The 25,378-nt window shown below is 40.2% G+C and overlaps 1 protein-coding gene across 2 annotated transcripts in view; it reads left to right on the plus strand.

Moving 5' to 3' along the window:
- The window catches only part of NME7 (NME/NM23 family member 7), a 257,971-nt gene that overhangs the window by 84,201 nt on the left and 148,392 nt on the right, over window positions 1-25,378 (plus strand). The window lies entirely within an intron of this gene.

Raw genomic sequence — 25,378 nt, forward strand, 5'->3', positions numbered from 1 at the left:
GTTTGACCTTGAGAGATTAAAGGTGGGTCCTTCAGTGCAGTGATCTGATTGAAACTGCTTAAGTTCCTGATACAATAGTTTGGGGTTAGTGGAAACAGTGAGACAAGGATCTTAACCAAGTCTTGTAAGTACACAGTTGTTGGATAAGTGAGTTGTTTGTCCAGTTGGGGGAATGTTATGAAAAGGGGACGGTTTGAGTAGTCTATTGTTGGGGTAAATGGACTTTTGGGAAGTTCCTGAAGCCAACAATGAAGTTATTTACTGATTTACAGCCTTATCTTTCAGTAAGAATTTCTTGGCGCAAATAATAAAGTCATGTGCATGTAGGCCCCCTCAGTTCTGAGTCCTGTAGTTAATGTATATGGATGTGGAGTTTACTTCCAAGAGAGCTAGAAAAGAGACCTTAGTTTGCAGAATAGATGGTGGGAAAAAATAATGAGGTGCACTTGAAGTATTTGCAAGTCTTTTCATGTTTGTAGATTGAAGTACATTTTGTCATTTGGGGACTCAGGTTTTAAAAGGGAAGAAAAACAAGGTGAATGTTCTTGTTTTCTTTTTTAATTTAAAAACTATGCAATGTAGGGTGCCTGGGTGGCTCAGTGGGTTAAGCCGCTGCCTTCGGCTCAGGTCATGATCTCAGGGTCCTGGGATCAAGTCCCGCATTGGGCTCTCTGCTCAGCAGGGAGCCTGCTTCCTCCTCCCTCTCTCTCTGCCTGCCTCTCTGCCTACTGTGATCTCTCTCTATCAAATAAATAAATAAAATCTTTAAAAAAAATAAAAACTATGCAATGTATTTGTTTTGATGTCCTCAGTATTTCATTAGTTTAATTCCATAATTCATTAATGAAATGAATTATTTTTACTCTGGAATCAGGCTGTGTGGGCTCGGATTTTGGCTCTGCTACTTAACTAGCCCTGGGATGTTGGAAACATTACTTAACCTCTTTGTACCTTCTTTGTCGATAAAATAAGAATAATACAGTACACCTTCTTTAATGGGTTAACTGTAAGGATTAAATGCATTGAGTGTAATGTTTAAATGACTAAATGATTAATTAAATGATTGAATGTGAGGATGAATGTGTTAAGCACCGTGTCCCACACTTACAGTGCTGTATGTGTTAGTGTTGCTGTTACGATTACTACTGTGTCACTACTACCACTGCTGCTAAGATCATTCATTGCCTTTTAATTTTTAAGTGAAGTTAATGACTCCTTAGTAACAAAGCAGTGGATTAAAATGCTAACAAATTTCAACCTCTACATCCATCGTCCACAGGGAAAAACACCCCTATTGTTAAGGACCAAAGTGGTTAAATTCTGGATCTAGTCTCAATCCATGAACTAGGATTACTGCTTCCATCCGGTTGACTTGGCAGCTGTCAGCTGTTACCTGTTCTCATCCACCGTGGGGGGCCTGGGCAGGATGTGGGGGGAGCCACGTGTAGTGCTCCCCGAGTTTAGCCTTTCAAAATGTTAGAATCCTGAAGTTTTGTTGGAAATTGTCCTTTCGTATAACAGATTTATGCATTAAGCAGTTTTACTGCATTGTTAGAACACTGTCCTTTCTAAAATTTAGTTTCTTCCTCAGTAAAATGAGTCAAGATGGTTTTTAAGTTTCCTCTCAGCCTTTCAACCCAGTATTCTCTATCCTCGTGTTGTGTTTTGGCTGGAAAATTAATGCTATTTTCATGGAGACTGTTTCAAAGCAATTTTAGATTGTCAGTGTTTTCAAAAAGGCATATACAGACAGGATTGGGGTCTGTTTGCTCTTAATTAGGAAGCAAATCTATGAGAATATTGGCCAGTTTGTAAATTTACCCCAGAATTGGCTCCAGTATGCTCCTGGAAACAGGACTGATAACAACAAGATCATTTTTATCAAGTTCTTCACTTTTCAAATCGGGTATTCTTACTCAGAGCCTTTGCAGAATTTAATTTCTACCGAGTGGTAGTTTTGATGCGAGGTTGGCCCGGCACCTGTAAGACACATTCCACTGATGGTAGCCCCCTGATTTTGGGCTGACTGAGTTGGTTAAATTCTCAGCTTTTTTGTATTAGATTTCCTTCAAGTAATTCAGCTTCTGGGACATTGTGGAAGATACGTGAAATTTTTTGATGCAAAGAAATTGGATGTAAACATCGTAAATCTAACTCTGTTTCAATGAAAATTCTTGGAGTAGGCCCAGTTTTGCTGAGAATGTCACAATTTTAGAGTTCTGTGAATGTTTTCTATTCCATCTGAAACAGTAAACAAAACAGTTGGAGGGAATTTACAGCAGATGCACCAAGTACATTGAACAACACGTAAGAAAAACCCTGCCTTTAAATGCACAAAGTTATAAGCAGTGAAAATACCTAGTGAATTTGTAAGTTATAAGAACTTTAAATGAGTTTAGTGATTTAGAAGGAGTTTCAAGATTTTTGCTGGTTTAGTGGTCCTGCAGAAGTAGTATGTATTAGGCTGTTGGAAAGTTTGTTATTTAGAAACAGTGAAATTTTGGTTGCTAATATGTTTCAACATCTAAAAACCTTTAAAGTAAAATGTGAGTCCCTAGGATTGTCAGTTGTGATGACTTGACTAAGGGCAGAGGGGAAGAATCCAGCCTTGTTGGTGAAGCACTTAGGGCTTCCCTTAACTGCAGAACAACAGAACCAGTTTTAATACTAATACCAGTTATATTTATGGAGTGCTAAGTATTTTACGTGGATTATTTTATTCTCGAAACTATAGCATAGGTAGTGTGTGAAGGCCATGTTATGCTGAGGAAACCCAAGCCATGAGAGGTTGAGTAACTTGCCCAAAGTCACACAGCTCTTAGGTGGTCGGGTCGGGCTTTCTACCAAGTTTGCCATCGTCATATCACATTGTACCATTCTGCCTCTACACGGATTGTCACTTAAACCCTGTACATTCCCATCATCAGGTGTGATTGTTAAGCTCATTTTACAGGTGTGGAATCGAAGAAATGGAGGGAGTGTTAACTCGATGAACTCCAGAGAGCTATTTGACTTCACAGCTGGAACGAATTACACTATTCCGTGAACACCCGGGTCAGCTGATTGCTTGTGGGAAGCCATTCCAGGCAGAAGGTTTTATAATCAACAGTATAAAGGGTGATTTTAATACCTAACATCCTAACTGGGTGAAAAAAAAGTACTCACAGTTTAAGATAGGAGATAGAGAAATTACTGCCATTCTGGCCAATAGTGGCAGTTAAGAGACAAATAATGAACAAGTTCTTGAAAATTGTAAACTTAGAATACCTTCTTAAAACTTTCCCACTTAAATGGGAATAATATTTTGTGTGTGTTTAATTACTGCTTTATTTATTTATTTATTTTAGAAAGGGAGAGAGAGGTGGGGGAGGGGCAGAAGGGAAGGCGGAGAGAATCTCAATCAGATTGCACGCTGAGCCTCGGCCCGTCCTGGGGCTCGATCTCCTGACCTGGGATCACACCCCAGTGGAATCAAGAGTCTGAGACATATAACGGATGGAGTTGTCCAGGTACCCCTATTCTTTGTATTCTCTTTTTCTTTTTCTTTCTTTTTTTTTTTTAAGATTATATTTGTCAGAGAGAGAACTAACACTAAACATAGCTAGACATGATCTAGACTTAAGGCAAACATATCAAAAAGTTTGTAGGAAAGATAACGTGTTCCCATTCCTCTGCCTTAGAGGAACCCTTGGCACTGGTTTCTATGTCTTCTCCTAACCTCAGCCTCCGCAGAAACGCCTGTGTAATTGCGCGATGACTGAAGGTAGACAGGAGTGTCTTCTGCCCAGGTTAGGGTCCTCTGAGCTGCCTTTGAGCTGTTTCCTTCCTCCAGCTCAGGAGCTGGGCTCTCCCTGTGGAGGAGGGGGTCCAGGGGGTCCAGGCACATGATGGAACTTTTTTTTTTTTAAAGGTTTTATGTATTTATTTGACAGAGATCACAGGTAGGCAGAGAGGCAGGCAGAGAGAGAGGGGGGAAGCAGGCTCCCCGCCAAGCAGAGAGCCCGATGCGGGGCTGGATCCCAGGACCCTGAGATCATGACCTGAGCCGAAGGCAGAGGCTTAACCAGCTGAGCCATCCACGTGCCTCCACATGATGTAACTTTATCACAAAATGTTTTAAAAAAGAAAAACCAAGGTTACATGACCTCATGTTGTAAGACTTAAAAGATGATTCAGGTTAAATGGCAGATTATAAATGCTGAGCGCCTGACAATATAATTATAATTGATTCCTGTAAAGAAGAAAAAAGGCATACACCTAAAGCAAAGGTAGAAACTCACAGAAAGGTCTTCGGACGGCTTGGGATTGCAAATGGCGTGTTCGGAGATGGGAGCAATTGGCACTGAGGAAGAGTGTCGCGGGGGCGCGGTTGCTGTACCTGCCTTGGAGGGGATGGTTAGTAGCGGCGCTCGGCCCCTCTGCACAGTCTCGCGTCTTCCTGCAGGACACCTGTGGCCCAGGCTGTCACTTACTTTGGCAGTTAGTTCACTCATCACCGTCACCAGCTTGGATCTCCTACACTTCCGTGTTGCCGATGGCGGCTTGTGTGTCTGCAGACGGCGAGTTGGGTTCCCAACCCTCAGTGCTTCTCCGCGGCTGTTTTCGTGGCAGTCGTTACTGAGTAGTTTTCAAAGGTGTGTGGTGGTCTGCGGGGTCTCTTCAGGGTAATCGTTAATGATTTGCATTTCAGCAAATTGGAGAGAGCTCACAGGTCTCTGGTGTTTTTGGAATCAGTCTTGAAATTTTGGGGAGATTTATGCTGCAGACTCTCTATTCTGTTTTTCCTATTCTTTAGAATATCTTGGATTTGAGGTTAGGAAAGCTTCAAGCCAAATCTTTTTTCTTTTTTTCCCCTCCAAGTTTTTATTTAAATCCCAGTGGTTTAACATGCAACGTAATATTGGTTTTAGGTGTAGATTTTAGTGATTCATCCCGGACATACGACACCCAGCGCTCATCACAAGTGTCCTTCTTCATCCCCATCACCTGTTTAAGCCACGTCCTTGCCCACTTCCCTCCAGTGACCATCAGTTTGTTCTCCACAGGTGAGGGTCTGTTTCTCGGCTTGCCTCTCTTTTCCCCTGTGTTCATTCATTTTGTTTCTTAAATTCCACATATGAGTAAAACCATATGGTATGTATCTTTCTCTGACTGACTTATTTTGCTTAGTGTAATACTCTCTAGTTCCGTCCATGTTGTTGCAAGTGGCAAGATTTCTTTCTTTCTGATGGCTGAGGAATATTCCATTGTAAACACACACACACACACACACACACACACACACACACACACATCTTCTTTAGCCATTCATCAGTCTGTGGACAGTTGGCTCTTTCCATAATTTGGCTATTGTTGATAATGTTGCTATAAACGTTGTGGGTGCATGTATCCTTTTGAATTGGTATTTTTGTATCCTTTGGGTAAATACCTACCAATGCTATTGCTGGGCCATAGGGTAGCTCTATTTTTAACTTTTTGGGGAACCTCCATACTTTTTACCACAGTGGCTGCACCAGTTTGCTTTCTCACCAACAGTTTAAGAGGATTCTCCTTTCTCCACATCTTTGCCAACACTGTGTTTTTTCCTGTGTTGTTGATTTTAACCGTTCTGACAGGTGTGAGGTAACATCTTATTAAAGTTTTGATTTGCATTTCCCTGGTGATGAGTGATACTGAGCATCTTTTCATGTATCTGTTGGCCATCTGTGTCTTCTTTGGAAGAAATGTCTGTTCATGTCTTCTGCCCATTTTTTAACTGGATTGTTTTTTGGGTATTGAGTTTGATAAGTTCTTTATATATTTTGGATAATAACCCTTTATCAGATATGACATTTCCAAATATCTTCTCCCATTCTGTAGGTTGCCTTTTAGTTTTGTTGACATTTCCTTTGCTGTGCAGTAGCTTTTTATTTTTATAAAGTCCTAATAGTTTGTATTTGCTTTTGTTTCCCTTGCCCTAGGAGACGTATCTAGTAAGAAGTTGCTGTAGAAGCCAACACTTACTTAAGAAGCGCTAGGCTGTTGCGGGGGCGGGGGAGGGGGGACGGGAGAGGGTGGTGGGGAAATGGACATTGGGGAGGGTGTGGGCTATAATGAGTGCTGTGAAATGTGTAAACCTGGCGATTCACAGACCTGTACCCCTGGGGATAAAAATACATTATATGTTTATTAAAATAAAAAAATTAAAAAAAAAAGAAGCACTAGGCTGAGTCAGAATATGAAATTTCCAAAGTCAGTTTGTATAGCATTTGGCTTCGTATTAATGATAGTTTTCACTTAATCTGATCACTGTTGATGTGATTCAATACACATACCTCAAATTCTTCACAAGAATGGTGTGAGGATAAATTACACCCTATATTGCTATAGGTAGATGTTTATGTCTGTATATATGAATCTCCAATTTGAGATCTTGAGGAAAAGTCATCACTCTAAGAAAATCATCTTACATTGATTCATAATTCAGTAATGTTGAATGTTTTCTTTAGGAACTGTGTTCTTTAGTGTTGAAATTACCTGAATGTTCCTTTTAGGGAATAGACACCAAAGAGATAGACAGGTGTGTAATGCTAAGTTTTAGCTGGGCATTTATCTTAATAGCTTTTATTGGAGTTTTTCTTGTATTAATAATTAGTAATCTACATTACAGAAAGCTTAGAAATATAGACAAATGTTTGTCTTAAAAATCACTTACTCCCACTATTTAGAGATTATTTGCAATGTGATGTGTTCTTCCTTCCCTGTCAAACAGAGCCAAATACAGCAACCTGTACACATTTCATAATCGTGAAGTTGAGCAAAATAATCAAGACTTAAGGATATATGCCATACGAGTCTGTTCCTAAGAAGTTCAGATGTAGGCAGAAGTCACTTATGTTTTCCAAGAACGCATATGTATGTAGTGAGGAAGAAAGAAGTACGTGGGAAAGGCTATTGCAGTCAGGTATTTGCAGAGAGGAGAAAGGGCAGTGACTGGGGAGGCACATACGGAGGGCTTCTGCGGGGCTGGCAGTATTCTGGTTTCCTTATCTTGGTGGTAGTTACCATAGATAGTCACTTTAAAATTGTTTATGAGGGGCGTCTCGGTGGCTCACTGGGTTAAGCCTCTGCCTTCAGCTCAGGTCATGATCCCAGGTCCTGGGATCGAGCCCCGCACTGGGCTCCCTACTCAGTGGAGAGCCTGCTTCTCTGCCTGCTGCTCTGCCTACTTGTGATCTCTTTCTGTGTGTCAAAAAATAAAATAAAATAATAAAAATCTTAAATTGTTTATGAAACTGAGCTTACCTATTATATTTTACACAAAATACATATATTTTATATTTTTACAGTAAATACACAGAAATTGAGTGAGGCATAGAATAGACGGTAAAACAAAGATCCTGTATTTCAGTAAAACAAAGATCCTGTCTGTATATTTGTGTACAGATTGAATATTTATAGAGGAATATATAAGAACTTCCTAGCAGTGATTGCCTTTGAGAAGAAGTACTGAGATGCTGTGATGGGAGGGAAACACTTTCACTATACATCTTTTTACTTCCATTTTGCATGTTTTCTGAGGAAGAATGGTCTTAAAAATTGAGTGATACAGGGTAAAGAAAACTAGGACAAAAAAGTACAAAATTTAAGAATTTAACATTTTCTGACTTTCTTGTTAAGACCATATAGGTTTGGCGTAGTTTGATTAAGGAATAATGTGACTGAAAGTTAAAATCATAGGCTTTTCGGGTCCCATTACCCTTTCTCGTGGTCAGGAGAATGGTTATTGCGATTCCCTGCTGTCCTCCGAGATCTGGCTCACAGTCCTGGTTTTCAAATGTATGCATCCAGGTCACCTGGGGGTCTCACTAAAATAAAGGTTCCTGGGCTATACCTCCTGAGTGTCCAATGAAGCAGGTCTTCATTTCTGTCAAGTCCCAAAGTCATGGTGCTGCTACCACTGCTTTTGCAGGGACCACATTTTGAGAGCCACTAGGCAGGAGAGTTGCCCCTCCGTAAGGACTGTACGGAGAAATCGGACGAAACTGGAGGCTGGCACCCAGGGCGAGATGGTAATGTGCTTCCCGCAGACAGGGAGCAGGAGTTACATTATTTGTGGCCCGTATTGTTGGCATTATATCTGTTTTTAAGCCTATTTACGAACGACGATATAGGTCCTGTCAGCTGAGGAAATCAGAGCTGCTTAAAATCCTCAGAAGAAACAGTGCTCTTGAAGTAGGTGTCTGAGTTCGTGGATTTGCTTAACCATGACTTCGGGTGGCTGGAGTAAACACAGATCAGTGCACCGTTTTGGAAAAAACATACAAAAAGACTGGGTTTGGGAACAGGCCCAACGTGGAGCTCAAGAAGCCCAGTGTGGGGCTTAAACTCATGACCTGAGATCAAGATCTGAGCTGAGATCAAGAGTCGGACACTTAATTGACTGGACCACCCAGGTACCCCAAGAATCTTTCTCTTTTATGTCTTTTAAAAAGACAAAGAACTGAGGGGCTCCCGAGGGGCTCAGTCGGTTAAGGGTCTGCCTTGGGCTCAGGTCATGATCTCTGGGTCCTGGCATCGAGGTCCAGAGCCCGGCCTAGGGCTCCCTTCTCAGCGGAGAGTCTGCTTGCCCCTGCCCCCACTCATGCTCTCTCACTACCTAGCTCTCTCAAGTAAACACAATCTTAAAAAAAAAAAGAGATTTATTTGCTTTCGTTTATTCATGTCGGAGCTAATGCAACCATGGTTTGAGCTGCTTTTTCAGTTTTTCTCATTATGTTTACCTAGAAGATGAACAGGTTTCCGTCAGTGAGTTATAACCTGTGTAGCACTTGGACAATTCATGAAAACTTCCTAAATCTGCTTCTAATGGGATCGTGCTTATTCCGCCCTCCACGAGAGGGACTGCCTCTTTCAAAAGCGGGCGCTCACCCTGTGTTGAAGCCGGCAGGATCCTGCAGTGGAGATACTTGGTACTGCTCTGTGGCTGTGTGACTATTTTCTGTCGTGACCTGGCAGTGACCTGGACTTCTGATGACCCATTTGCCTAATAGTACAAAATTTTCAGTTTCTGATCTGTCTACCTGGTATTCTCTTTGTGTTTCTCTTGGACTGTCCTTGTTTTAAACTTGTGGTCTCGTTTCAGCGCAATAGCTGTTCTTGGCTGCTCTTGCTGTGCCGATCCTGTCCTTGTCTTCCCCGCAAGGAGGGGTTCTGGACTGTCTTTTCTTGGAGGTCTTGGATCCTGCGCATCTTTTCTGTTGTTTCTAAGTTGGTGTGGGGCCTGCTTTTACTCTTTTTTACTCACTTAATTACATTATGAATTTTAAATACACTGAGTTACCATATTGCAGGTACATCTGTAAAGCTACATTGGTTTTTCTTTTTATCGCCGTATAAGGAGCTCACAGATTACAGTTCTTGGGACAAGGGTAAGGAGAGACGCGTATTTTGGATCTGGGTGTTGGTGTAAGTGGAGAATCAGAAATGCTGTTGGATGAATTAGGTCTGTTTCTTATTAAGCCTGCTTGCTACTAGAATAGATTTTCTGATCAGCTAATGGAACAATTTGAGATCCTGTAAGACCTAAAAGTCTCACTGGTTCTTGCTTTAACAGTTCTGTTAAACACACTGTCATCTGTGGTTGATTTAAAGAGATTCTACGGTGTTTTCCCTATTAGAAGGCAGAAAATTGTAACACATTTGCAGTCAAGCTAATTTCAGGTATATCTTCTCTTCTGTTTAAAAGTTACTGAAAGATTATTAGTGAAGTGGTATTGCTCAGAAACATAGTGCTGGTTAGGACCTGGTCTTTATAAAGCCCCAGGACATGTGCTATGCATATCTGCTGGGATTAGTATTAAGTTCCTTCTGTTGGATTGAGTAATGCTTGTGATTTCTTTTGTATTTCAGCATTGAAAATTAATCTAAACTCATAATATCTAGCTCTGATTTGGCTTTTACTAATTGCATTTTAAAGGCAAACTAGCCCTATTTTTCAGTTAAAATACTTTTTAATTTTATTTCACTTGATTTAAATTGTAAAAGAAATAAAAGTCCTACAATCTGATTTAAGCTGGTTATTAATATGCAATGTCATCTACTTATGTATCGGTTTTGTTGGTGTATGTGCTCTTGGCCATAGGAATGATTAAAACTTTTCTTTCGCCAGTTCTTACCCAAATAAAATGTGAAACTTCTTTGTTGACATTTTTCTGTCCCTCAGTTTCATTTCTCACCACCTGTCTTTGGTCTGTGCTGCGGCGTGTGGCATCCACACTGTGGTGACGTCTCGTACCAGCCTGGCTGCTTCTTCGTAGGGTGGTTTTGTATGTGGTTCTGATCATCAGAGTGTCCTTTTCATGGGCCCTTCTGTCTATGAGTAACATTTTTTTTTCTTTTCTTTATATCTTATTATTGCATGGAGTAAACTTAACATTCATGGTTATGGGGTTTTTCAAGTCACTCTGCAGTCTGGGGGCGTGTTTCCTGGCTGCAGGGCAGCCTTCAGGTGAGCGGGCTCTTCCAGAATGCAAACATGATGGTAGCGAGGGGGAGTGTGAAGATTCCAGGAAAGTCCTTAATATCCGAAGAGCTATTTCCACAGGAAATGTTTACTGATGCGTAGACTTGTAGCAAATTGGAACTACTCCATTATTAACTACGAAAACCACTTTTCTCCTACTTTTGAAGAATACTTACTGTTCATCTACCTTGCTAACAACTTTTCTCTGAATGATTTTCTCTGTATAAAAGTTTTCCAGCACTACTCATAAATATAAAGTGATCGTTGTTTCTCTTTCTCCTTCAAATTTTGATAAGCCTCAGAATGGGTAGGAGGAAGGAAACCTTCAACTCTGAATAACCAGCAAACTGGGTGAGGGCCCTGGAAACGTTGCAGAATTTGCAGACTCGCATTTATATTGCTCCGTTCCTGGTTTGTGGTCCACATCCAGAAGAGCACAATGATAAGCCGTGCACATGTAAATATGTATTTTTGCATATTGTAGGGGGTGCAGACTTTTACCTTTACCCTCTTAGAGTGTTCTGGGGGTGAGCCTGGGAATTAAATGGGCATGAGATAGCTCAACAGCAGACGGGTATACGGGTTTACTCATATAAGTTCTACCTGACACGGGAGCCTTTGTAAGGGATGACGACCGAAGAGATAGCGAAACCTACTGGCTTTTATATTAGGTCGAGCAAAGAGCGGCACTTATGCCAGCTATGGAGGTGACTGAGCCTGTGGGATGGCAGAAGGAAGAGAAGAATGATTTCCACAAGGTCTGTTTGTATAGAATTCTCAGCTTCAACTTTTCTCACCCTTAATGATAAAAATCCTAAATTGTTTATTTAAGATTGTTTATTTTATTTTTTGTTTATTTATTTAATTGTTTATTTGAGATTAATTGGTATAGGGAGGGTATTTTTCCTATGGGAATTTCATCTCCTGCTTTTAAGAAAAGGAAGGTTAGAGGATTTTTCTTGTATTTGCTGAGACCTTTGATCTCTTTAACTCAAAATAGTAAAAAAAAAAAAAAAAAAAGTCGATACACCAGAGCAATGTATTTTGGGGTGGTGTATTCTGGACTTCTTCAATATTCATCAGTTATTTAATTGAATGATGTGTACAAGTGAATTAAATATTTCAGTTTTTTTATTGTAGCATTTTATTGTATGACAATGAAATTCTAGGGCTAGCGGAACTGGGTTTAAATTCAGTTCTGTCTCTTACCAGTTATTATTCTAGGGGACTGTTTAATCCCTTGACTATAGATGATAAAAATCTATAAAATGAAGATAATAGTCCTGCCTCATAGGCTGTTGTGAGGATTATATGGAATCATATGATTAGCACATACAATGCGTATGAGAAGGACTGTCTTCTCCCAAATTTGTGTTATCTTTCCGCAGTGTAGACTGGCTTCTGATAAGTGATTGTCCTCTCTGAGACTGTATTTTCTAATGTTCCTCGTATAGTCAGGTCACGGGGTTTGTTGAAACGGCTGTCTCTCCTCCACTGAATTGCTTTTATGTCTTTGTCCATAGTCGTGTATGTGTGGACCCATTTCTGGGCTTTCAGTTCTGGTCCACTGGTGTGTACGTCTGTGGCTCTGCCGGTCCCACGGTCTGGATTGCTGTGCTAGTCAGTGCTTGTGCAGTGCTCTGGACTGATTTCTTTGACTTTTTCATGAAATTGTTCTGGCTATTCTAGTTCCTCTACTTCTTCATATAATTCTGGAATACTCTGTATCTACAAAATACCTTGTTGGGAGTCTGGTAGGAATTGCACTAAATCTATTTATCAGTTTGAGGAGAATTGATGTTACTGTTAAGTCTTCTGAGTCATGGATACTCTATGACTCTATTTACTTAGGTTTCTGATCCGGCATCTTGTAATTTTCGTAACAAGTCCTTTGCATGTTTTGTTAGATTTATGCCTCCTACTTTTTTTCTTTTTGAGTGATAATAAATGATACTGTAGTTTCAATTTCAGTGTCCACATATTTGTTGCTAATACGTAGATACACAGTTGAGTGTTGTATGTTATCTTGTAGCCTGCAATCTTGGTGAAGTCAGTATTAGTTCTAGAATAGTTTTGTAGTTTTTTGAATTATCTTTCTAGACAATCTGTCATAAACAATAGGGACAGTTACGTCTCTTTCTGATCTGTATGCCTTTTCTTGCTTTATTTACTGGCTTGAACTTCTTTTTTTGATATCCAGATAACTTTATTATTTTTTATTATTATCTTCAATTCTGGCTTCAAATTCTGACACTGTGTTGAATAAGAACAATGAGAATGGGCAATCTTGCCTTTCACTATTAGGCATAAGGTTAGCTTTAGTTTTTTTGTAGATGCTCTTTCTGAAGTTCAGGAAATGCCCTTCTATTCCTAATTATTCTGAGAGTTTTGATCATGAATAGGTGTTGAATTTTTTTGAAAAATTTTTTTTCTGCATCAGTTGATATGATCATATGATTTTTTTCTTCCTTAATCCTATTAGTATAGCAGATTACATTGATTAATTTTTTTTTTTTGAACAATGAACCAGGCTTGCATTCCCGAAATAAACCTCACTTGGTCATGATATATAGTTCTTTTTATCTATTGCTGAATTTGACTTGCTAATATATTTTGTTAAGGATTTTTACAACTACATTCATGAGGGTTGTTGATGTGTAATTATATATTTTTTGTACTTTGCTTTTGGTATTAAGGTAATACTATTTTCGTAAAATGAATAGGAATTATCCTATTTATATAAACTTATATCGCACCTTTTTAAAATTTTTTAAAAAGATTTTATTTATTTATTTGACACAGAGAGAGAGAGAGAGAGAGATCACAAGTAGGCAGAGAGGCAGGCAGAGTGGGGGGGGGAAGCAGGCTCCCTGCTGAGCAGAGAGCCCGATACGGGGCTCGATCCCAGGACCCTGAGATCATGACCTGAGCTGAAGGCAGACGCTTAACCCACTGAGCCACCCAGGCGCCCCTTTTTAAGTATTTTAGTTTTTAACCTTTTTTAACCTAACATTGTATTTTGAATTTTTTTCTGTGCAATTAAATAATCTTTGAAAACATAATTTTAAAGCCTGAATAATAGTTGTAGGAATGTACTCCTCTTTACCTTTTCCTTTATTATTTAGAAATTTTGAAATGTTATTAATACTCCTGTGATTAGTTTTTTCCTCTGTGAATCCTTGTGGCTCTCTTATTTGTCCTTAGAATAATTTCAAGAGGTGTTATTCGTATATCAAATGATAAAATTTTCAAGTTTTTGATAAACCCCAGTTTATCTTCCAGAGAGAGGGTATCAGATATTTCCACGGTGCTGTGCGTTTGAGATAACCTGCTTCATTATATTCTAACTCCTAAATGGTATTTGACTTGTATGATTTCTTCCGATTTGTTAAATATCCTAAGATACTTCCCCCTGACTTCTGTTTTGTTTATTGTTAATATTGCTACCCTGTTGGCAATTTTGATTTTGCTTGCGGTATCAGAATTAGGGGATTCGGCTGGGTTTCTATCTGTGCTATAAGGGTCTCATTAGACCACCTTCCTTACCTAAGAGAGGATGTACGGCAGCTTGAGGAGGAAAGGTTGTGGTAGGAAGGATGGAAAAAGGAGAGACCATGGAAGAGGGAGCACATGTCAGCTGCCATGGGAGGACCTCGTCCTTCCCTCTTTTCTTGCTCGGATCTGCTGCTGGCATGGATCGTGGCGCTTGCCGGGTGCTGCCGGCTCCTGCGACGGCAGCTTCTCTTCTCGAGAATCAGTGTGTCTGTCGGGCTGCAATCAGTGTGTCTGTCGGGCTGCAGTCAGTGTGTCTGTCGGGCTGCAGTCAGTGTGTCTGTCGGGCTGCAGTCAGTGTGTCTGTCCGGCTGGAGTCAGTGTGTCTGTCGGGCTGCAGTGAGTGTGTCTGTCGGGCTGCAGTCAGTGTGTCTGTCCAGCTGGAGTCAGTGTGTCTGTCCGGCTGGAGTCAGTGTGTCTGTCCGGCTGGAGTCAGTGTGTCTGTCGGGCTGCAGTCAGTGTGTCTGTCGGGCTGGAGTCAGTGTGTCTGTCCGGCTGGAGTCAGTGTGTCTGTCCGGCTGGAGTCAGTGTGTCTGTCCGGCTGGAGTCAGTGTGTCTGTCCGGCTGGAGTCAGTGTGTCTGTCCGGCTGGAGTCAGTGTGTCTGTCCGGCTGGAGTCAGTGTGTCTGTCGGGCTGCAGTCAGTGTGTCTGTCGGGCTGCAGTCAGTGTGTCTGTCGGGCTGCAGTCAGTGTGTCTGTCGGGCTGCAGTCAGTGTGTCTGTCGGGCTGCAGTCAGTGTGTCTGTCGGGCTGCAGTCAGTGTGTCTGTCCGGCTGGAGTCAGTGTGTCTGTCCGGCTGGAGTCAGTGTGTCTGTCGGGCTGCAGTCAGTGTGTCTGTCCCGCTGGAGTCAGTGTGTCTGTCGGGCTGCAGTCAGTGTGTCTGTCGGGCTGGAGTCAGTGTGTCTGTCGGGCTGCAGTCAGTGTGTCTGTCCGGCTGGAGTCAGTGTGTCTGTCGGGCTGCAGTCAGTGTGTCTGTCCCGCTGGAGTCAGTGTGTCTGTCGGGCTGCAGTCAGTGTGTCTGTCGGGCTGCAGTCAGTGTGTCTGTCGGGCTGCAGTCAGTGTGTCTGTCGGGCTGCAGTCAGTGTGTCTGTCCGGCTGGAGTCAGTGTGTCTGTCGGGCTGCAGTCAGTGTGTCTGTCGGGCTGCAGTCAGTGTGTCTGTCCGGCTGGAGTCAGTGTGTCTGTCCGGCTGGAGTCAGTGTGTGTGTCGGGCTGCAGTCGCCGCGACCCTGCTCGCTTGTTTCTCGCGCGGTCCGTGTCCAGGTGACCGGGACACCTGCATCAGCCTCCTAGGGAGGTCTTGGCAGCGCAGCATTCTCTCGCGAGATGGGCGGTGTGCGGCTCCCCTTTACCGGAGCTGCTGAAGTTAGATGCTGCTCACTCGGCGGCAGAGCGGCGAGTTCAGCCGGGTGTGCGCTGACTCACCTGGGACCGTCACCACCTACGGCTGCCGACCTTGGCCTCCTGTGCTGCTGCGGCTGCCGGCTGGCCTGGAGTTCCACGGGAAACACATGTTGAATCCTCGTAACATCCCTCTGAGGGAGGAGCGACACTTTTTACAAATGAGGAAAGAAACTGAGACCATATAGAGGTTAAATCGAGACGGGCCAAGGACAGAGCTTTTCAGATGGCGCCGTTTGCTGAGAGGTCAACGTCTGGGGCCTGAAGAGCAAAGTGTTCCTTTGCCCGTGGCCGACAGCTCCCGTGTGGGGTTGAGAACCCCCTCTTCTGTGCCGTGCTGTGGGGTCTCACCCTCCTCGGCCGCTGTGAGGAGAGAGAGGACAACTCACGTTTAACTCTGGGCTGTTTTGAGCAATAGAATCCTGATTCCACTCTTAAGGGGCACCTTTCTCAGTGCCCTTCCTTGTGGGGTGATGCTGGCGGGGAGCAGAGCCAAAGCAGGGCAGACCTGCCAACGCTCACTTGTCGGCCTGATCAGATACCAGGTCGGAGGGAGAAACAACGGAGTCTCAGAAATATATACAACTTACACGTTTATTTAAAACTGAAAAAAAAATCCCATCTTTATTTGTTTCTACTTTATATTCAAGCTGGATTTTCACAGTAATTCTTGGGAGAGGCTTGTCCCAGTTCCCAAGACTCTCATAGCGGTGCTGCTCGCACACCCAAGGACGTCTTGCACATTACGTCCGCACCTCCGTGTCTCCGTACCCCTCTGTACCTGCTTCGGGGGCCTCGGATACCTGCTCTGGCACCTGGTCCTCCATCCTGGCTCATGTGAGCCTGGTGCCAGGTGGTTTTCTTCCAAGTGGTAGCCCTGTGTCATATGATGTAATATGAAAGTTTAGTGTGAAAAGTTTTGCTCTGCCTTTTTGCTTATTGATGCCAATTGGTGTGAAAGTGCCTGTTTTCTTCAATTGCCTTGCATTTTTCTTTCCATATTTGGTAAAAGCCAGTTTTAATTTAAGTGGTTAAGTCTACTGTTGCTGCAAAATACCATTTGAACTCCAGTGTACCTGAACATTACATTATTTCTCTTTCACTCTCCAACCATGATCGTTTTATGAACTTTGTGGACAAAGGGAGGGATCATCTTCTAATCCCACATACTGATCATTTGGCCATGCCTGGGATTTTTTCCAGGGTATTTGTTGTTGTCTGTAAATCCTGTTCTATCACACATTGGAATACCACGTCTTTTTTTTTTTTTAACTGTTTCTTCTTTTTCCACCCTTCCTACTACAACCTTTCTCAGGCTGCAGTACATCCTCTCTTATGTAAGTGAGGTGGTCAGATGAGGACACTGTTAGCACAGCTGATGGAATCCTAGCTCAAATCCCCTGATTCTCTCTCATTTAACTGTTCTGCTGGAAGAAGGGCAGAGACTGCGCTAGGCTAGGGAGGAATCTGAACAGAGATTTGGTCAACATCTCTCTTCTCTCTGGATTTTATATTTGCTCTTCTTGACTGTCGGCTTCATGCCCTTAGATAAGCTTTGCCCGGCACCTTGGGGGAGGGGGACAGTTGCCAGCAGTGCAGAGCTCACATACTTACGAACGTAGTGGAGAGTGCTTTTTTCCCTGGTTCTAGCTTAAAAAAAGAAAAAAAATCCATCCATCCATCCCAGGGAAGGACTCTGATTGGCTTTTGCCAAGGATAGGCCCATCCCTGTGTGCATTACTCTGACCTTAGCGGAGTGCTGATAGGTCTGCTACCGCCTCTTGTCTGCGTAGTACGGGAAGATGGCAGGCAGTTCCCTTTCCAATCAAATGATTGGTGAGATCAGTTTTTCAAAAAGAGGATGGGAGCTTCTAATTCCAGGAGAAGCAAGGGTTTTTAGAAAAACAAAGCAATAGATTTCTAGTATTGGTGCTTGGATAGACTGTGGCTACTTATTCAGAGGCTTATGACCAACCCAGGTGAAAGGTACAGGGATATGGAACTAAGGCACTGTGAGTGGAGATGGAGATGTGATTTGACATTCAAAAAATTCGAGAGCGTTCATGGAGTTATAAGCAAACCATTAAAAAGCAAATTAGCTATGCAAACACCAGCCAAGTAAAAAAAGCAGTCTGCTTTGTTTGACCCTTTTGAACTTGTTTGCTTCATGGCATGCAATTTTACTTCCTATTCTTTTTGCTACTAAATTTACATAGTTATTGTTATTTGTTCAGTCATCTGAACATTTTCCATCTAGAACAAAGTGAAGGACATATGGTTATTGACAGTTTGTTGTTTCAAGCTGTTAAACACAGAGCAGGTTTCTTAAATGCCTCTCTATCCTGCCTCCACGCATAACCAACTGAATATAAAAAAAGCAATATCTTTGACTCACATCCGACTCTCTTGGCAGAATGGCAATGTTACTTGAACTATCTTTTTTACTGGTTTAACTGTGAATAGAATTATTCTGTTCAAATGGTACATTTCACGGGGCATGGTTTAATGTGATTATAGATTTATAATAGATGTAGATTGTGGGTTTCTCTTTGTATCGGTTAATGCATGGGGCTTAATACTGCTTCCATATTTAGATCAAGATTCTTATGTAATCATGTAAAGCATTTTCTTTATTTTAACAAGGAAGATCCTTTGAGGTACCCGGAAGACCAAGTCTATTTTCATAAAAATAATCAGTTCATTTACCTTTTAAAATGTGGTGACATTTGCACTAATGGAGCAAAACCAATGGTAGATAAAACTGCAGGTGCCTTAGCAAAATGACGATAGTGGTAGCAAACGGTACTAGGTACTAGTAGTCACTGTATTTCTAACTACCATGTGCTTGCAGGAAAAAAGCCACTTTCACTTAAGAATGTCCTTAATGAAGCAGTGAAAATGATTAATTTTATTAAATTCTTGGCCTTCAAGTGTATGTCTTTAATATTGTGTGTGAAGAAATGGGAAGTATATATAAAACACCTTTGCTCATAGTGAAATGTAAGCGATCTTTAGGGAAAGTTCTTGTCTAGTTGTTTGAGTTATGAGCTCAACTAGATGGCTTTTCCATGGACTGTCATGTTTACTTGAAAGAATGACTGACAGAAAAGTATGGTTATTCAAACTTGCATATTTGGTATGAATTTTTCTTGACGTAAGTAGACCTGCTTTTTTGAAGAATTGATGACTGACAAAAGTTATGATGACTGACAAAATCCCAAAGAAGGTAAAATGGCAAATGAAAATCATAATTTGCAAAACTGTATTTACCACCTTAAGCTTGAAAGTTTCCTAATAACTTACAGACTATTCTGATGAAATTGGTGGTGATGTTCACAAATGTGATTTTTTTTCCCCCTAAGGTACTGTAATGAAAATAGTCAGCATTTGGAAGATCTGTATCACTCAGTAAACTAATAGTTTCCAAGTGATCAATATGTGATATTAGAAAGTCATGCATGGGTAAAAGGTTCTTTCAAATTATACAATAGACCAGTGGATTTTAATGTAACAGAGCAAAAAAAACAGTTCATTGGTAGAAGTTTGAAATTATATGTTATAGTGAGCTTTGAAGAAAACAATGCTTGTCAAGTAAAGAATGTATACATTTATATTAAGGGCTATTAAAATACTTCACTATTTTCTAACTAAATATACTTTAACCAAAACAACACATAGCAGCAGATTGAAAGCTGAAACAGGTGTAAGAATGCAGCTACTTTCTATTAAGGTAGGCATTAAGGAGATTTTTAAAAATGTAAAACAATGCCACTCTTCTCAATTTTTTTTTTTGAAAATATGGTCATTTTTTTTCACAAAATGTTATCTGTGTCACCATGTAAAGAATTTTTGTTATATATAAATTAATAAATGTTTAAGAATTTTCTTAGTTTTTTCTTAAAATTGTTCATTTATAGCGTAATAAATATGGATATATAATCTATATAAATATAAGCTTTTTAGAGTCTTTAATAATTTCTAAAAGCTAAAGTGTCCATGAGAACAAAAGTTGTGAGAACTTCTGGACTATTGGATAAAACCCAAACCTCTAAATATGGTCCATAAGTCCTTCTGTCATATGGCTTCTGCCACCTGCTCTGCCTTCTCTCCTGTCTGACTTCCCTTCCACCGGAAGAATTGTGCCTGCATTCTGTCCCCATACCTTTGCTCACTGCTCTGCTGTCAGCGCTGGATGTCCTGAACACCCATCTTCCTGCAGCTCTCTGTCTAAAGTACTGTCTCCCAAATGCCTCTTAGGACATTCATCTTCTTAGGACATTATAAATTCTCCTTTATCTGAAATTAATGTAACCACTTCAGCTCTCTTATACCTATTGTTTGCATGGTATTCTTTTCTGTCATTAATTTTCAACCTACCTGTGTCCTTATATTTAAAATTGGTTTTCTGTTCATAGCGTATAATTGGATCTTATTTTGTTAATTTGTCTAAAATCTCTGGCTTAAATGGGAATTTTTAGTTCACTAACATTTAATGTAATTATTGATATGATTGGTTTTAGGTTTACTATTTTATTATTTATTTTCTATTCTCCCCTCCCCCCTTTTTGATCTTTATCCTTTCTTCTTTTGGATTAACTGTTATTTCCAAGGATCCCATTTTAATTTATTCATTGGCCTTTTAGGTATAAATTTTCTTTCTTTCTTTCTTTCTTTCTTTCTCTCTTTCTTCTGTGGTTATGCAAGGGCTTTGGTTCTCAAATTTCAGCGTATAACAGAATCACATGGAAGGTCTATTTAAAACAATGATTTCTGGGCTCCATCCATTGAGATTCTGATTCATTGGGTCTAGTGTTGGTCCTGAGAATTTTCAATTCTAAAAAGTTACTGGGTAATGTTGATGTGGCTTATTTGAGGACTATTTTTTGAAAAGCACTCTTGTAAGGATTAAAGTATACATCTTGAATTTTCAGTCTATTTAAAATGTATTGATATTGTACTACTTCACATAAAATGTGGAAAGTTTTCATTTGTAAAGATCCATTTTCTTCCTCTACCTGGTTTATATTTCTGATATGTATTACATTCACAAACATTTATTTTATTTTTATTATTTATTTATTTTTAAAAAATATTTTATTTATTTATTTGATGGAGATGTAGAGAGAGAGCACAAGTAAGCAGAGTGGCAGGCAGACAGAGAGAGACAAGCAGGCTCTCTGCTAAGCAGAGAGCCCAATGCAGAGCTTGATCCCAGGACCCTGGAATCATGACCTGAGCCAAAGGCAGATGCTTAAGCAACTGAGCCACCCAGGCGCCCCTATTCACATACATTTTAAAACCCACAATACAATGTTAAAATTTTTGTTTTAATCAGTCATATGTATTTTAAAGAAATTAAGAGGAAAAAATAGACTTACGTATTTACCACATATTTGCCCTTAATTATGCTCATCATTTCTCCTAAAGATCCTATTTTTTTTTAAGATTTTATTTATTTATTTGACAGAGATCACAAGTAGGCAGAGAGGCAGGCAGAGAGAGAGAGGGAAGCAGGCTTCCTGCCAAGCAGAGAGCCTGATGCGGGGCTCGATCCCAGGACCCTGGGATCATGACCTAAGCCCAAGGCAGAGGCTTAACCCACTAAGCCACCCAGGTGCCCTAAAGATCCTATTTTTAAATCTTATTTCATTTTTCTTCAACTTAAATAACTTCCATTAACATTTCTTGAAGTAGGAGCTTGGTGAAAACAAATTCCTTTAGTGTTCTTTTATCTCAAAGTGTCTTTATTTTACCATGATTCTTGAAGTGGTAGGCTAGAATTTCAGGTTGACAGTTTGTTTTTCTTTTAGCACATTAAAAATGTTCAGCTGTCTACTGGCCTCCCCTTTTCTTATGAGAAGTCAGCCGTCAAATTGTTATTCCCTATATACAATGAGTCATTTTCTCTGGCTGCTCTCAAGAGTTTATTTTTGATCATTAGCAGCTGGACGATGATGTGCCTTGTTGTTTTCTTTATTTTAAAAAATTTGCTTGTGATTGGTAAAAAGCATAAATTTAGATTCAATAGGTCAACAAATTTGGAAAAAAAAATCAGCCATTAGGTCTCTAAATATTTTGTCTTATTTTAGCCTGCAGTTACATGTATATGAGACTTTTTGGTATCATTTCATCCTGCTACTCTGTTCGTTGTTTTTCAAAAATTGTCTAGCCTTTCTTCAAATAAGATAATTTTGTTGATCTCTCTCCAGATTGTTTGACTCATTCTGTGTTGAAATTTATTAAGTCTCTACTCTGAATTTTGTAGTACAGATGTTATATTTTTCATTTGATTCTTTTTGGAGTTCTTAATCCCTGTTGAGATTTCCTATCTTTTTATGCGTTTTGAGTTTATTTTTCTTTTATTCATTAAGCAGTTATAACAGTTACTTTAAAATCTTTGTTTTTAATTATAAACATTGGGGTCATCCAAGGTTGGTCTTCATTGAGTCTCTTTTGTCTTGGGAATAGGTCGTGTTTTTCTGTGTCCTCATTCGTCAAATAATTTTGGATCGTACCCTAAATATTGTGAATGGGATATTACAAAATTCTAGATGTTGTCATCTTCTTCAAAGATATACTGATATTTTAAGTGCAACCAGTAAATTTGCTGAGTTGATTAGGCAATCTCTGTTTCCACTTTGCCGGGTAGTAAATCAAAGCTCCATTCAATTCTTTTCATCTTAGCTGGGCTTCTGGGAGTCTGCTCCAAGTATGAATGCTTGTTTTCCCAAAATTTGAGAATGTTTATACACAGAATTCAGACATTCCTCTCTGGATTTTCTTTTTTTCTGGGGTTATCTGTCTGCTCACTTTCCAATGTCCTTGGTTGCCTACACCTTGTCTTCTAGTTCTTTAAGTTTACTAATTCTGTGGGCTTTCCGTCGGTTTTAGTACCGACTATGGCTTCCCATCAAGCTGACCATTGCAAAAACAGGGAACCACTCAGTGCCTCCAGATGGTTGTATTTTTATGGTTTTTTTTTTTTTCTGGAGTTTATTATAGTTATTATCTGAGGGAAGGTTATTCCAATAGGAGCTATTTCTTTTATAGCAAAAACAGAGCTCTCTCTCTCTCTCTCTCTCTCTTTTTGCCTTTTATATTTAAAAAGGCTACCTTTATCATGAGAAGAAAATAGCCATCAATATATTTCTGTAAATAATTTTTTTTCTTTTGTATTTACCTTAACTTCATTTTGGATTACTGTTTATATATGGCATGAAGTAAGTATGAACTTTTGTCCCTCAGATCACTAAGCCAACATTTTTCAATGATCCTTTCCCTCTCTCTAACTTTAGTTACCCCTTGTAATTTGCCAGTATTTTCAAACTGTGCTCCGTAGGGCCTTGGAGTTCCCTGGGTTCGCATGCAGCAGAGCTCTGATTGCATGTCTCGTTGGTTATTTCTTAATTCAGTGAACAGTATTTGTTAGCACCTGCTATGTGGCAAGACCATACTAGGCACTGGAGATACAGTGAGAACTAAAATGATCCTGGTCCTTGCCTAGGGAGTTATATTGTCCCGTGAATTTTACGTGTCTGACTTCCATGTGTGCATTTCTTTTTTTCTTATTAAACTTGTAGAACGATAAGAGATTTAGAGATTTGGAAATGAACTACTTTATGATTTCAAGCAAGTTATCTATTCTCCAAAAACCTGATATATTCTCATCTTTATAGTGGAATAGTAGCCTCTGTTTAAGAGTGTTGCTTTAAAGATAAATGGTATAAATTCATATTAAGGAGTCCAGTCCTCAGTAATTATTAATTTACTTCTTTCTTTCCTAATATTTTTTGTGTTGGTTAACATTCTTATATCCATTATCATCTGAGTCTTTGGTACAGATTTTTAGTGGGTTATCTAACTTCTTTTTCCTAACACTCTGTTGCTACAGCTTTCTCAGATGTCTTTAACGCAGCATACCGTCTTGCTAATGCTGAAGGCTTTATCTGCATTCCTCGGGTTCTTAATCTCCTTTTGTTCTTGAATATCCCTGTGTTCTAAGAATTTTCCCTACTGAAATATTTTTCTTCTTTATTTTCCTGTACATCTCTCTTTATGTATCTTTCTTTATTCATTTTCATTCTTAATTTCCAAACTTTAGATATTTTCTCAAAACTCATTCCTACCAGGCTTTATTTTTGTTTTTGTTTTTTGTTTTTTTGTTTGCCTTTCCTCTTCTTTTTGTGAAACAAAAAATCTTTTATCCTCTTCTGTTTGCACATTTCAGCTCTAACCTGTCCGCATGCCTCAGTCTAGCCCTCTACCTGTCCTGCTGTTGGAATGCGGTCCCTTATCACCGGTTTTGTGTAGGGACTTTATTCACTCATTCATCAATCATTTTTAGCCATTGGACATGCTCTCTTCTCAAATACAGATCAGTGTTCTGTTCTAAATTTTTTTCTATGTTCAAAATAATTCCCTTTTTCCTTAATTGTTGGCTCAAAACCTCCTTGGAAGCTTTGTGAATATAATCTGAAACTGGCCCTGAACTCAGAGGGCAGGGGGAGACTGAAGTAACAGGACGGTCACTGCAGGTTGGTAGTGAGCGGGCCGTTTTATAAGCAAGGAAACTTACATACAGCTCTTCTTGGGCAGCAGCAAGGTAAGTGGGTTCCTGCACCCACCTGCCAAGTCTTGAAAGTTTCTGTAGAGGTCTGGGTTCAGTCACACATCCTGTGCAGTACCATTTGTCATTATCTCAAGGCTGTGTCCTCAGAGCAGCCTCTGGGGGCGGGAAAGGTGAGCAGAACCCACATTCCAAGGGCAGGGAAGGGGGTGGGGAGCCCTCCAGTGCCTGTGTCCAGCTCACTGGTCAACTGGCAGTCATGCCATCTTGACGACCTTCCCCAAGAGATTAATCAATTTGTTTCCATTAGTTGTTTTCTTCTTAAAGATGCTGTCCATCTGCAGTCACTTGGACTCAGAACCTATATTCCCCTCATCTTCACACTGTGTCCAGTTTAGTCCTGTTCTTGTTCAAAAATATCTTATGTTCATTACTCCTTTCTCTAGCGCTGTCATCCAAGTCCTGTGAGCCTGCTGGATGGTTTCAAAAGCGTTTGTTACTCTGTCTTTTATTCCTTTTTTGCAGACCAGTTTGCCTGTCATTATTACATCAATAATCCTCCTAAAACACTATTTTGTCCTGTGTTTTGCTCAACGTTTTCAGTGGCTCTCCATTTCTTCTGGCAGTGTTTCCTTTGGAGGAAAAATATTCTTGATGGACCCGCAGTGTAGACATGAATTATTGTAATTATAATGCAACTTAAATACGTCCCAATATGAAACTAAAAATAAACCTTTGCACATGCAACTGTATACCTAAAGCAATTTACAAATTCATTACAACAAGACTATAAAATGAGTAAAATTTAACAACATTGATAAGATAAAGGATGTTTGACAAAACTCTGTCACCAAGTCATGGATACGGTACAGAGGGCTATGGGCCTGTTCTACCCTTCAGACTTCTGAGGAACGTTTGTTTCTACAGGATGCTCTGGTATCATTTCGTCTTCACTTGGTACAAATGTCACTTCAGAACTAGGTCTCTAATTGTCTTTTTTTCTCCATCCCTCAACCTGCTACAATTATGATAGCACTACCTAGCTGCAGTGAAATAGTAAAAACAGTGCACAATCCCTGGGGACTTGGCTACCAAACAAACATCCAGATCATCCAGAATATATGAGGAGGGTGTGTGTGTGTGTGTGTGTGTGTGTGTGAGAGAGAGAGAGAGAGAGAGAGAATTTTAGTTGACTTGAAAAAAAGCTTAGAATATTTTTACACTAAAGTAATAGAATCTCAGAATCAGTCCCAGATTCTCAGAATCTGCAGGCCCTATTATAAAAAGCACTGATCTGTGGGATAAGGACCAAATTCCTCATGTTGATATCCAAGGCCTTCATTAATTTGGATCAAGTCT

This window comes from Martes martes (genome assembly GCF_963455335.1).
Source record: "Martes martes genome assembly, chromosome: 15".
NCBI lineage: Eukaryota > Metazoa > Chordata > Mammalia > Carnivora > Mustelidae > Martes > Martes martes.